A 12,966-nucleotide genomic window follows, 5' to 3' on the forward strand; every position below is an offset into this window, starting at 1 on the left:
ATTCATTGATAGATGGGGTAAACATGGATTTGAGAATTTGGGCTATATTAATACTGCCTACAGGTGGCATGTTACAGATTTAATTATTTCTCCATATTAACAAAAAAAATCAGGTAGAGTATCCTAAGATTTTATGCCGCTATAAACAACCAGCTGCAAGTTCTGTACTAGAATTCATTTTTCCACAGTTCAGCATTACATTATTGTATAATTGGAGTTCTTTTAACCTGGAATCTGTATGTTGACAAAGATGAAATTGAGAGTAGCACCATGTTCCAAATTCAAAAGGAGGAATTTTTTTCCAAGCATGAGGGTTCCGTTGTGTCACACCTTTCAGCAAATTTATTTGTTTATTTAAGAAATTTATATTGCCACCTATTCTCACATGGCAACTCAAGGCAGCTTACAAATCCTTGGATAAGCTGTACCTATTCCTGGAGTGATGCAGCTTCTGCTAAGCAATACCAGGAAAAGAAGTATTTAGGTAAGTACCCTCATGCTCAGAATCACCTTTTCTCCTTTGAAACTGGATCCATTCACAGTAAGGATCAGTGCCCTTTCTAAAGTTTCTTTTGAGTTGAACTCAAGTCCTGTTGATTTCATGGACGCATCCATATTGTCTTCCTGATGGCTCTATGGAAATGGTTCTCTGTTATCTCCTTTCAGAACAGTTGTTGGCTATCAAGTCTAAAACTACAGTCCTGGCATTTCTTAGTCAAGTCCCCAATGGTTTTCAAGTTCAGTGAAGTTGAGCCAGCTGTTGCATTTACACCATCTGCAGCTGGCTTAATTCAAGCCAGTTTACGCCTTCCTCTATTAATTATTCCAATTTCATGATTGTAGCCTAAACTCAATCTCCCTCCCCCTGTTGTTAGACCCAACTGCTTCTTGTCAGAGTTTTAGAGTTTTATTTATTAAGTAATTCATGAGAATGTTTCCTGTGATACATATTGCATATTAAGCCAATATTCATTGTAACATTGATAACATTGCAAATACGATGAAATAATCCCTATTCAAACTGAAAGAGACCTAATGAATTAAACTGTTGGGTCTAAATTATACAGTAGATCTTAAATAGATAAAATGGATCTTAAATACTAAAACTGTTGAAATAAGAATAAGGTTAGTTTGGGGTTTTGTTTTGTTTTAGAATAGAATAGAATGAATGAGCTGGAAGGGATCTTGGAAGTCTTCCAGTCCTGCCTCCTTCTCAATACCATTTTATACCATTTTAGATTTTTATTTCTGGCTTTACAGGTAGTCCAGAATTGAGTCCAAAGTTTCTGTTGCTGAGACATTTGTTAAGTGAGTTTTGCCCCACCTTTCTTGTGACAATAGTTAAGTGAATCACTACGGTTGTTAAGTTAATAACATAGTTGTTAAGTGAATCTGGCCTCCCCCTTGATTTTGCTGGTCAGAAGATTGCAAAAGGTGATCACATGACCACAGGACACTGCAACCATCATAAATATGAGTCAGTTGTCAAGCGTCTGAGTTTTGATCACAAAGCCATGGGGATGCAACAGTTGTAAGTATGAAAATTGGTCATGTCACTTTTTTCCAATACTGTTTTAATTTTGAACTGTTGTAAGTTGAGGACTACCTGTATTTTCTAATTCATCCAAATTCCAGTTGCAATTAGTCAATCAAACTCCAGTCACAAAATCCACATGTTTATCTACATAACTGACAGGTGTTTTCAGAAAGTTGAGTGGAACAAAAAAAAAAAGTACTTGTCATCTACTGTAAACAAGTCATCCAATATGTAAGAAGACATACCCATTGATAGAATCTACGCACTGCCCCCCCATTGAGGCATGGTTGACTTACACATTCATCATTGTTGATGGCACAGTGATCACCAAGGAAGCCAAGGGGGCAGGAACGGTAATAGCCACCTAGAATATCATGACAGGCACGATCATTCAGACAAAGTTCTGACAAACATTCATTGATTTCTAGTTCACAGTTGATACCTGCAGTGAAAGTTGAATTTGAAGACATGTCAAAAGTGCCTGGTCTGAAAATAGATGACAATTTATAGCCTTATATAATGATTTGAAACTCTTTTGGTTCCCAAATTTTACAATGATTATTTTTTGTTTCCTATCTGAGGGAAGAAGCAGAAATCTAGATTTTAATGAGGACAAAAAACAGAGCTCTCATTTTCTAACACTGTTGTCTGTAGAGTCCAGACACTGAACTTACTTCCTCAGAGACAGCTTTAAAATATAACAATATTCTATCCAAAGAACGTTCTCCGCTAAGGTTCTGAAAGTTCTGTGAACTGACCAGGTTCACGCAATATTTTAAGGGAGATCCACAAGGAGGACCAACAACAGCAAAATGCTGGGTCTGATCACAAAATTAAGTTCCTCCACTTTTTCATGCATGTTGCATGCATGTATAAAGGGGTGGGCTTTGGTTGGTTAGTTATGTCCAAGTTTTCCACATCGTTTATCTGCTCCAAAGAAATCCCTGTATGCAGGTCAAAATGTATCAAATGTGTTTGATTCTTGGCATGTATTAGATCCTTAGCATGTATCTTAGATTTTTAGCAGAAAACATTCATTGTGGCACAGATATAAACAAGGGTAGTAACCTAGTTTTCTACATATTATGTGAAAGCTTCAGCTGACCAAAAACAGCAAAGCCCTTCTCATGATAATAATGGCTTATTGGATTGTGACTTGGAAGATAACAGGATTATATTGTAAAGAGCTTTAATGTATCCTTGAAATGAATGATGGAAATTATACATTGTGTATGTATAAAACTGTAAAAAAAAGGAGAAGGATGTAATAGATCTGAATTTAGGTAGTCTGATCTTATATAGTAAAGCTGATGAGCGCCTACAGCGAAGTAAAGGATTTAGATTTAATTCTGAATGATGATCTAAAATGCATGTCAAAAAATATGAGAAAAATTAGGGAAGTACCCTAATTTTTTTTTTACTAAAGGCATATTTCTACAATCCATGTTTAACCAATGTGTTGATTCATTTGACTTTATCAAACAAAAAATGTTACTGACTATAAGATTATAAGATTTAATATTTAGAATTCTTTGTGGAGGTTTTTTAATAGACAATATTTAAATGTATTACTGTGTGTCACCACTATGTATAAGTTTACTAAAAGACAACTTGCTATTGTATAATAGTTAAAGGTGCTAGACAAGGACTACTAGACCCATGTTCTAGTCTTCCCTTAAGGATGAATCAATTGAATGGGAGATATAAAAACATCCCAGAAGAAGGTACTGGCAAACAACTTCTGAAATGTTGCAAAAAGACCTGCATGGATCTGTCAGGCAGATCAAAATTTTTGCTCTTTAGTAAGTCAACTGAAACACACATTAATGGCTGTGGTGGTGCAATGGTTAAAATGCAGAATTGCAGGCTAATTTTGCCCATGCCCAGGGCAAATCCTGACCAGCTCAAGGTTGACTCTGCCTTCCTTCTTTTTCAGGTCAGTAAAATGAAGACCCAGTTTGTTGGGGGCAATACAGTATGCTGACACTGTAAACTGCTTAGAGAGAGCTGTAAATATGCTGATTAATTTAGAGAAAGTGTATGATAAAGTTAATTGACTCAAGGTATGGAATATTTTACATGATATTGAGTTACAGTATTTTATGACTGCAATGCAAGGAATATTAGAGAAGCAAAGGACATGTGAGAATAAGCTGAATGCTTGGTTCAGCATTGAACTGGGATAAGATAAAGATGGGTGATGTCTCATTGATTTTTTTAATGAACATGGATAAGAATATTTGTGCCAATATTATTAGTGTGTGGGTTGGTGATGTGGATATATGTCTAAGCCACAAATCCCCAATGATTTTGCTGCAGATGTCAGATTGTTTATATGATGCAATAAGCTGTGTGAATCTAAAAAAATTTATTAAAGACCAAAGTAGTTGTATTTGACAAGAGAAATAGAGTGAATAATTACAAGTTACACACACATTGTGAAAAACTAGAGCAAGTAGATGAATTTTGTACCTTGGTAAAATGCTTACTTAAGATGAAAGATAGGAAGAAATTTTAAGATATGCAAACACTAATAGAAAAGCAGTATTATGTGATTTCTTGCAAGAAATGAATATTTATCAAATGAAGCAACAATTGCTATGTATAATAATGTTCTTCAGCTCACTTTGTTATATGCAAATGAGAATTGAGTATGCCAGGAAAAATTGAGTAAGGTGGGAGTGGGATGCTTAACAAGTGTATGTGATAAAACTAGATGTGATAAGGTTAGGACTGAGTCAATGCTGAATTAATGTGGACTCAGAACAGAAGTGGTGGTGAAAGAAATGCATTAAGATGGTTTGGTAAGCGAGAGAATATTGACTTGCAAAATAAACACATGGAGGAAGAGTGAACTTATTGAGAAGGAAAAGCAAAGTTAGTGAAATCCTGAAAAAAAGAGGTTAGAAGTTTAAAAAAATAGCAGGCAATGCATGGTGTGGTATGAATGAAATGGAAGCAATGATTTTTGTTGTGAAAAAAAATAATGAGGAAGCATTGTGAAAAGACTTGATGTAAACTACTTTTAACAATGTTTCTTTCCTTATCTAATGTCTTAATTTATTCTGCTATTTCTTACTTCTTTTCTGATTCTGCATAATATTGCTTACCAGAGGTGATATTCAGCAGGTTCTGACCAGTTCTAGAGAACCAGTAGCGGAAATTTTGAGTAATTCAGAGAATCGGCCAATACCACCTCTGACTGGAGATTTTACAGTATCCTTCCCCTGCCATGCCCACCAAGCCATGCCCACAGAACCGGTAGTAAAAAAAATTGAATCCCACCACTGCTGCTTAACCTAAAAGGGAGTAGTGTGTGTGTGTGTGTTATGCATTTTCATTTCCCTCCTTGAATAACAAGTTGTTTTATCTACTCACAATTGAATATTTTTTTCAAACAAACAACAATCCAGATCTTTAAATTCAAACTGCTGAAATAACCCAAGAGGCCACTTGGATTTGACCATTATTCTTTATATAAATTGCTTGACATGTAATTTAAGATGCTAATGGGTTAATCCTTCTTATGTCTATTTTCGTGAAGAGCTGTGCTCTTTTTCAGGCATTTGGTTGTGCTGTTTGTTTTTCTAGTAATGCAAACAACAAGAAACAGGACACCAGCTTTTGGTATCAAGCTATCACATTTAGATTTGCTACAAATATCAACATTTATCACTAAATATAGTAAACTTTTATCAACATGTATCACTGAATATAGTAAACTTTGGATACTTAATAGGATATATTTGTCTGGTTGTACCAAAAAGTTGCATCAGGCCTGGTTTGTAAATATTTGGCATTTTTCAACAAATATGATTTTTAAAAGTTGCATCAGTCCTGGTTTCATCATGGCTGTTTCCTTGGTATAACTACCGTATTTGCCGGCGTATAAGACGACTTTTTTGCCCTGAAAAACATGCCTCCAAGTGGGGGGTCGTCTTATACGCCGGGAGGACTCCGACTCCACTTGAGCTTGAGTTGCAGCCGGGAGGAGGCTGGGGGGCGGTGTGTGTGTGTGTGTGTGTGTGTGTGTCACTCGCCACGCGCTGCGCAACCTTTCCCCCTCTTCCTTCCTTAGCGGTGTGGGGAGGAGAGGATTCGAAGATCCTCACGTGCGGCGTACTTTTCTTTTTTTTTTTTCTTTTTGCACGCAGGTTTTGCATGCGGGCGGCTGTAGGTTAAGGATGGGGAGCCCGGGTGGGTTATCAGGTTTTACGGTGCTTCCAACATGTGCGAACGGTGGGAGAGCGGAGAAGAGAGCGGCGAGCGCCCCGCTGTGTGAAATCCTGCCGTCAAAGCAACACTGGGGAGGCAGGGTATAAATTTACCAGGTTAATGTAGCAATGGTGATTAATGCCCAGAACATTGTTTGGGTATTGGGGTGTGTGTGTGTGTGTGGTGGTGGTGAGGAGAGGTTGTCCTTTGAATGCGGAAAAGTAGGTGTGACCTTGTGTAGGAAAATAAAGAGATCCTTTTAGCGTGTTTGGCTTCTTTGCCTCCCTCGTTCGTTTTGACGTGGAGATAATGGCCTTCGGGCGGGAGGGGAAGAAAACGGTAGCTGGATCATTTCAAATTTCACTTACTCTCCTGCCTCACTTCAATATGTCTGAGCGACTCCAGATACTGGAAGACTTTTGAATGAAAGTGTTACCTCCATTTTTTTTTTTAAAGAGGGCCACTTGGGGAAAAAAAAAAGATTCTAAGGAATTCCTTGTTTCTTGATTAAAGAGAAGGCATTGAATATACTGTTCCTTGGCAGCCTTTTCAGTGTCCGGGTTTTTGTGTGTGTGTGTGTGAGAGAGAGAGAGAGAGAGAGAGAGAGAGAGAGAGAGAGATCAGCTGTATTGAGAAGAGAACGTTTCCTGTATTCTCATTTTATTTACAACATATTTACGCTTAATGGTAAGCAATGAAAAATATTTTTAAAACTCATTTCTAAACTCCATAGCTATTTGCATATTCTTGGTTCAAAATTGGATTAGCTCATTTCAAAATTGTCCAAAGCAGAAAAGTGCGTCAAAAAAAAAAGTGCAAAAGTGGAAGGTGTGTGGAAGAGGGGTAGTCTTATACGGTAGTATATAACAAACTCTATATTTTGAGTGGAAATGTTGGGGGGTCGTCTTATACGCCCAGTCGTCTTATACGCCGGCAAATACGGTAGCTAATGAATTCCATTAAGTCAGCTATTCCAACCATACCATAAGGCAGAGTGAAGCATCTGTCTCAAGTGACATCCCTGGTAGTTTCTGGACAATCCTTCTGAGTTCCCGCCTGTAGAGTACAGCTACATCAGTGATGGGATTCAAATACTGTTGCCACCGGTTCAGTGGGCTCGCTTTGCACGCATGCACACACTTGGCGTACATGTGTGCACCAAATGCACACTTTGCACAGGCGCAGAGGTGTTTGTGCAGGCGCAGAGGCATTCTTACTCACCTCCTGCAAGCCTGCGCGATTCCAGTCGCTTCAGCAGCTGCCATGCACAGCACTATTTTGTGCCGCGTGAAGCAGCTGCGCTTCAAATTCAGCAGATAAAAGTGAGTATGGGAGGCTGGGTGGGTAGGTGGGCCCAACAGCAGAGCAGTGGAGATAACTGGTTCGGTCTCCGCTGCTCATCGCTCCTACCAGCTCATCAGAACCAGACCGAATCTGTTGAATACCACCACTGAGCTACATGTACTACATGGCTTGTCTTCTAGACTCTACATTTATCTTAGTATCTCAGATGCAATGGAGGACACTATTGCCAATGAAATACAGCTCAGTTGCTAGTCCAGTCCAGAAGATAATTCTGTAAAGGTGAACTAGATCTTATTTGATAACATATCACCTACTTTCCTGAGATAAGCTGGCTTTAGATATTTCGATACCATGAGCACAATATAGCATACTGGTAAATGATTTGGATCAAAGCATTGGGCAAAGGGTAGTTGGATAATGGCATGAACATCAGAGGTGTGCGAATCGACTGAAATTTGATTCATAAATGAGATTTGAAGGCATAAAGATTTGATGTAATCCAAATGAAGATTTGATTCAACAAAATATTCAACCATAGCCTATAAAATGTCAAAATAACTGCAACTATTTCAACTTTGAACAGAATGGGATGAAAATAGCAGGCGGATCCTTAACTGAACAAAGTGTCATCTGGATAGATGAAACAGTTCTCTAACAAAAAGCTTCTGAAATATGTCCCACCACCACTTCAATTATGTCTTCTGGGGAAGATAAAATAAAAATAATGAAAGGACAGTACTGCTAACTCCAAAGTGTCCAACAAAGAGCTTATAAAAATGCAGAAAATGTCCTAGTCCAACTTTTAAATAAAAATGTTTAACAACTGTTTAAAGTTGAAGTAACTCTTACAAAAGAGTTCACCACCACTAGCTTTTCTGAGTTTATAGACATGATTAATTTACACAGAGATTACCATGAATTATACTGCAGATCATTTGGCAGACTGAGTTAAGGAACAATAATGAAATACACAGATTTGTGGAAATTCTGAGGATTATACAAGGAAGAGGAAACCAAATTTCTAAAAAGAGTAGCAGAATTCCTTTAAACCTCTTGCTATCTCGGCAGGTGAACCTGCCTAAACAATTCTAACAGAAGACTGAGAAATAAATAGAAGAGCAGAATTTCTCCAAGCACCTGGACAAGGAGAGTTTGCAGAGATAATGAAATTAATTGGCAGCCACACATGTCAGTATCAGCAACACATTATATTGCGCAATACCCTATCCAATCTATGGATAGAAAAATATTATAATCTTTGAATTGATGAAAACCAAGAAAGAGTATTAAATTATTATCTAAGAAAGGGGTTTTCAAACTTGACAGCTTTAAGACTTGTGGACTTCAACTCCCAGAATTCTTCCTCCAGTCATGTTAGCTCAGGAATTCTGGGAGTTGAAGTCCACAAGTCTTAAAGCTGTCAAGTTTGAAGACCCCTGAGCAGTTTGACAGTAGAACTAATTACCAAGGGAAGGGGTGAGTTTCTATTCCATTGAAAAATTCAAGACGACCTGGACACTCAAATGTCATGGAAACATTAATTAAAATTTATTCTTAGCATTCAGGATGAATTCAGTTTCCTAAAATGGCCTCTCCAACTTCATGATTCTATGAAATTCCAAATCACTTTTAACTCTCCAGAGTAATTCAAAGGATTCCAACGAATTCAGTTCAAAGATTCAGGTTGAAGATGGAATTCATTTCATTTGAATGGAGGTTGTGCACTGAAGAGTGTGATGTTTGCCCGTAATATTGTGAAACATGAATGGTGTACATGAAATACCATAAAAACTGCTTCACACAGGTTTTGCATGAATATTTTGTGCAATGCATGTTCTCTTGTTCCTCCCAAAGAAGATGCTTTATTCTCAAAACACGTGTGCAAGCAACTATATAATCAGACCACCGTGTTGTTAATGAAAAAGATCTCTAGACCCACACATCATATTCTTTACCCTGAGACAATGGGCAATATATTTAACCCTGAGAATTGTTGTCATGTCACAAAGTGTACAGAATCCCCATGTTTTGCAATTGTTGAAACAATTTGAAGTTTAAGAAAAGAATAATAAAAAGATTATACCAAGGAACAATAGGCACGTCTCGAGGATGGGAGGGGTCTGTTTCTCAATAGAATTGTCATAAGTAACAGGTTTTTATACACACACAAATACACCCACGCACACCAAACACTATCTAGTGATCGTAAATCTGTCAGGACTTGTTAGCAGAAGTTCCCTGTGAACATTTGATAACACAGTGACAATAATAAACGAACTGTGTATATAAATCTCAGAACAGTCATATTAAAACAAATATACACTCCTCGCTCCCTATCTCCCACATTATCATTAACATGAAACTACGGCTTGATTTTACTGTGCTGGATCAGGCCATTGGTGTGTCAAACCAATAACTTGCCTTAGGCTACTGCGCAAAAAGGCTCTTTCCACTGCAAAAATGTAGCCACTGCAATGATATTATATATACTGCCATGGAAAATACAAACAGATACAGACAGATACCTATAAAATACACACAAAATTATGTGTATGTGTATATGTATATGGCTTGGATTATTTTAAGTCAGAAATTGCATTTTGATAATAAATGAAGTGGCAGCATGGGAACTTGGGCAAATAATTATGTGGTGGCCTCAAGTTCCATCTATAAGCTGAACAATAGTCTATCACCTACTTCAGGACTGTCAAAATTGTGGCCCACGGGCCGGATGTGTCACATGCTGGCCACACCCATGCCCAGTTTAGTGAAGGAGGGAAAAAGTCACGATACATCACGTGACGCCACCACACCACCGCAAGTTTGACATCCCTGACCTTGTCCATAAGAAAAGAATATGATGAAGAAAATTGTCACCTAACGACCTACTGCAGATAAAATAGCCTTTGTTATTCAAACAAAAGTACTAAGTGTAATCCAACAAAGTTGCTATGACACCCAGCAAAGAAACATTATTAGCCATTTAAAAAATAATAGACTCCAGTTTTCAATCTTTTAACAAGCCACGTTTAATCTCTTAGCTGACACGTTATCTAAGAAAATCCACAGTATCCTTCTGTATAATGCTCACTTTGAAGGTCAATACTTTTCTTCAAGGTAGATCTTAACTACGCTTTATAGTGCCACATCAGGAACACAGGAACCTAGTCTCTCTGGGGAATTCTATATTTTCTTCATATTAACGAATGGTTACATAATGAAACACAACTGTTTTTTATTTCCTATATGTCCAGAGCTCCATAGCTGTCCAACACAAGCACTATATACAAGGTATATGTATATATAGAGATATATAATGAGCACTATAAAAATGCAGATTCTCCTCCCACTGCTCTCCTGGCTGCCTAAATGTTCAGTCTTCCCTGTGATTCAGGCATACTAAGCCCCTTTCTTTTAGTGAAAATTATATGAGACATTTCTTAGCTCTTTGATGGAGGGGACAAAAAAAAAAAATCATCCAGCAGATCAATTGCAGAAAACTGTCTGGAGAGCTCACAGAGCAACTTGCAACCCTGAGCCGGTAACGAGAGCATTTGGTTAGCATTACTGTGGCTGATTTATTGCGAGCTCTCAGCATACATATCAAAAGTTATAAGCTTTTTTAACATCCCAGGGAAATGAGATGAGGGTGGATGATTTCCCACTGTGATTCATGGTGTCAGGCTGGGCTAATAGCAAGAGGCAAGCTACCTCTGACTGAGTAAATGAGGATTTTTATTACCAGCAGAGACACCTTGGGAGTTTCATGCAAGATTCCCTCTGGCTTGTGCATTTAACACATCTCACTCACAGTGAGCTGCAGAAAACTAAACAACCACCCGAACAACAGCAGGAGCTGCTGATAAATCATTCTGTTAAGTGGGCTTTAAAACCCCACTCTTTTACTATTGCAGAAACACAAAACTGCCCTTTATGGAATTATTACTCTTATTATTTTAGGCATGGATGCTAGAAAACTATTCTCCAGAGGGTATCTCAGCACATCTCTTTGGATTTATATTTTATGGCACACTTTCTTTGCTGTTTTTAACCCTTATGACAATTCTGTGTTTGGATTCTTGTGCTATACTTCCCTAAACAAAGCTACTGAATTGAAGGAGCCAAACAAAATAAACTTAAAAACAGACAGCATTCCTAGAATATGCAATAGGACTAGTGACTGGGGAGAATGCTCTTGTTTTTCTTGTTTTTCCTGCAGGTATCTCAACTTGAAATTATGCTTAAATGGGAAAGAATCAAAGGCAGAATTGCCAGAAAGGGATTTTCATAACAATCCAGGATTGGCTCAGTTTTCAACTGGATGGAAAACTGCAAAGCATGGGAGAAGTAGAAAAGTATGAATGCTACTGTAGAAAACTTTCTGCTTTTGGCAATTGGAGGAAGACGTTTTTCTAGGTAAGGTGACTGAAGCAACAAATGCACAAGAAAACCCTGTTTCCATCTGTGGCATGTTTCATGGTACAGTAAATGATCAGCCAAATGATTGGTCAAATGTTAAAAAGAAAATGGGGAGAGGGGGAAAGTTTTGAAATAGGACAATACTACTCTTTCTTCCATTTGATATTCAGGTTTCTCTTCCCGATATAGGCCACCAACCCTGCTGAGCAATCCCAAATCCTGTCTGGATGATTTAATTTTCTCTTTCCCCCTTTTTAATACTAGTTTTTTTTCTTGTTGTTGAATGGTGAGCCTGTCTTCCGCTTCATCAAGGAGTTTATTCCTGGGTTGCAGCTATTGCCTTTGGTTTAGCTAACAGAGTCATGTCATGCAGCTTCCTACATACAACAGGAGGTCCAGGTTGAATGTGATCATTTCTGAGCAGCCGTACTGGCAGTTAATGGGCTTTTCCATCTCTCTCCTTTCTGTCTTTCCTGTGGCTCTGTAGTTCTTCTCATCACTTGCCCTGGACCGAGACACATACTGGTAGCAGCAGGGTGGCAGGAAAGCAACACATTTTTTTTATTTGAAATATTATTTGGTGTCCATGTGATGGATCTTAACTGAAGACAGACATCAAAATAAAGTCTCTGCCACTCAACAGAAAAGATTTACTTTTACTTTTTGACATAATCCCCATACTCCTTGACAATTTATTACCCAGGGGTGGAGAAGAGATTTTTGTACACTATATGTTATTGGCTACCAAAGCTCCTTATCTTTTTAGAAATTGTTTGCTAAACTTAATTTATTGGAGGGTTATTTGTTCCGATTTGTTTTACATGTCAGCTATGCTCCTGATTAAAATTTTCAGGATGAAACCACACAATTCTCCGGAATAACAACATACATCCAGGAATGCACTCAGGGCACTTCAGCATGAGGATTTGTGCCAGTATGAAAGCAGATCCAGATTGTGATGTCCCCAGGACTTGAGTGGTGCTGGAGAGCTGAGCTGATTTATTTCCAGCTCAGCTGCCTTGCAGCTAAAATGGCTGCAAACTCTTTTTCCCACCGATAAGAATATTTGCTTTTCTGCTCTTCTTGACTCCAACATTCAGGTCCTGAGAGGTCTCACGGTTCCTCTTTAAGAGATTAGAGAGATCCTAAAGCATTGGGTCAACTGGACTTCAAGGGTTCCTCCATTCCATCCCCATTTGAGTGAAATGAGGGAGGGTATTTTTGTTGCTACAGCAATTTGGATTTGCCCCCAAGTCAGCAGAAGTGAACTGATTCTCATAATTTGGGGAATGAAAACAGTAATAATGTGGAAGGCCCTACTCTCAAAGCCTAGTTAGCACACCTCCTGTTTAGCTTTCATCCCTTTCTTTCAATACTGATTCTTTTTCAAAGTAAATAGATGTTCTACCCTTCAGACAGAGTGAATGAGATAATATAATAAATACAAAGGGCCAATTAGATCAATTAGATGGTGCCAGTGAGGTTCTGGA

At 38.2% G+C, this 12,966-nt stretch overlaps 1 protein-coding gene and 1 long non-coding RNA gene across 4 annotated transcripts in view; one reads left to right on the forward strand and one right to left on the reverse strand.

The window, feature by feature from the left end:
- CRB1 (crumbs cell polarity complex component 1) overlaps positions 1-12,966 on the reverse strand; it is a 153,661-nt gene that overhangs the window by 93,655 nt on the left and 47,040 nt on the right. The gene's annotated exons all lie outside the window — the stretch shown is intronic.
- The window catches only part of LOC148131287 (uncharacterized), a 64,640-nt gene continuing 62,931 nt past the window's right edge, over positions 11,258-12,966 (forward strand). The window contains exon 1 of the long non-coding RNA XR_015748682.1: positions 11,258-11,473. This is a non-coding gene — a long non-coding RNA (uncharacterized LOC148131287). The remainder of the gene's footprint in view (positions 11,474-12,966) is intronic.

Source organism: Notechis scutatus, chromosome 3, assembly GCF_049901735.1.
Source record: "Notechis scutatus isolate UNSWTSFEM ecotype Mainland chromosome 3, rNotScu1.2, whole genome shotgun sequence".
NCBI classification, from domain to species: domain Eukaryota; kingdom Metazoa; phylum Chordata; class Lepidosauria; order Squamata; family Elapidae; genus Notechis; species Notechis scutatus.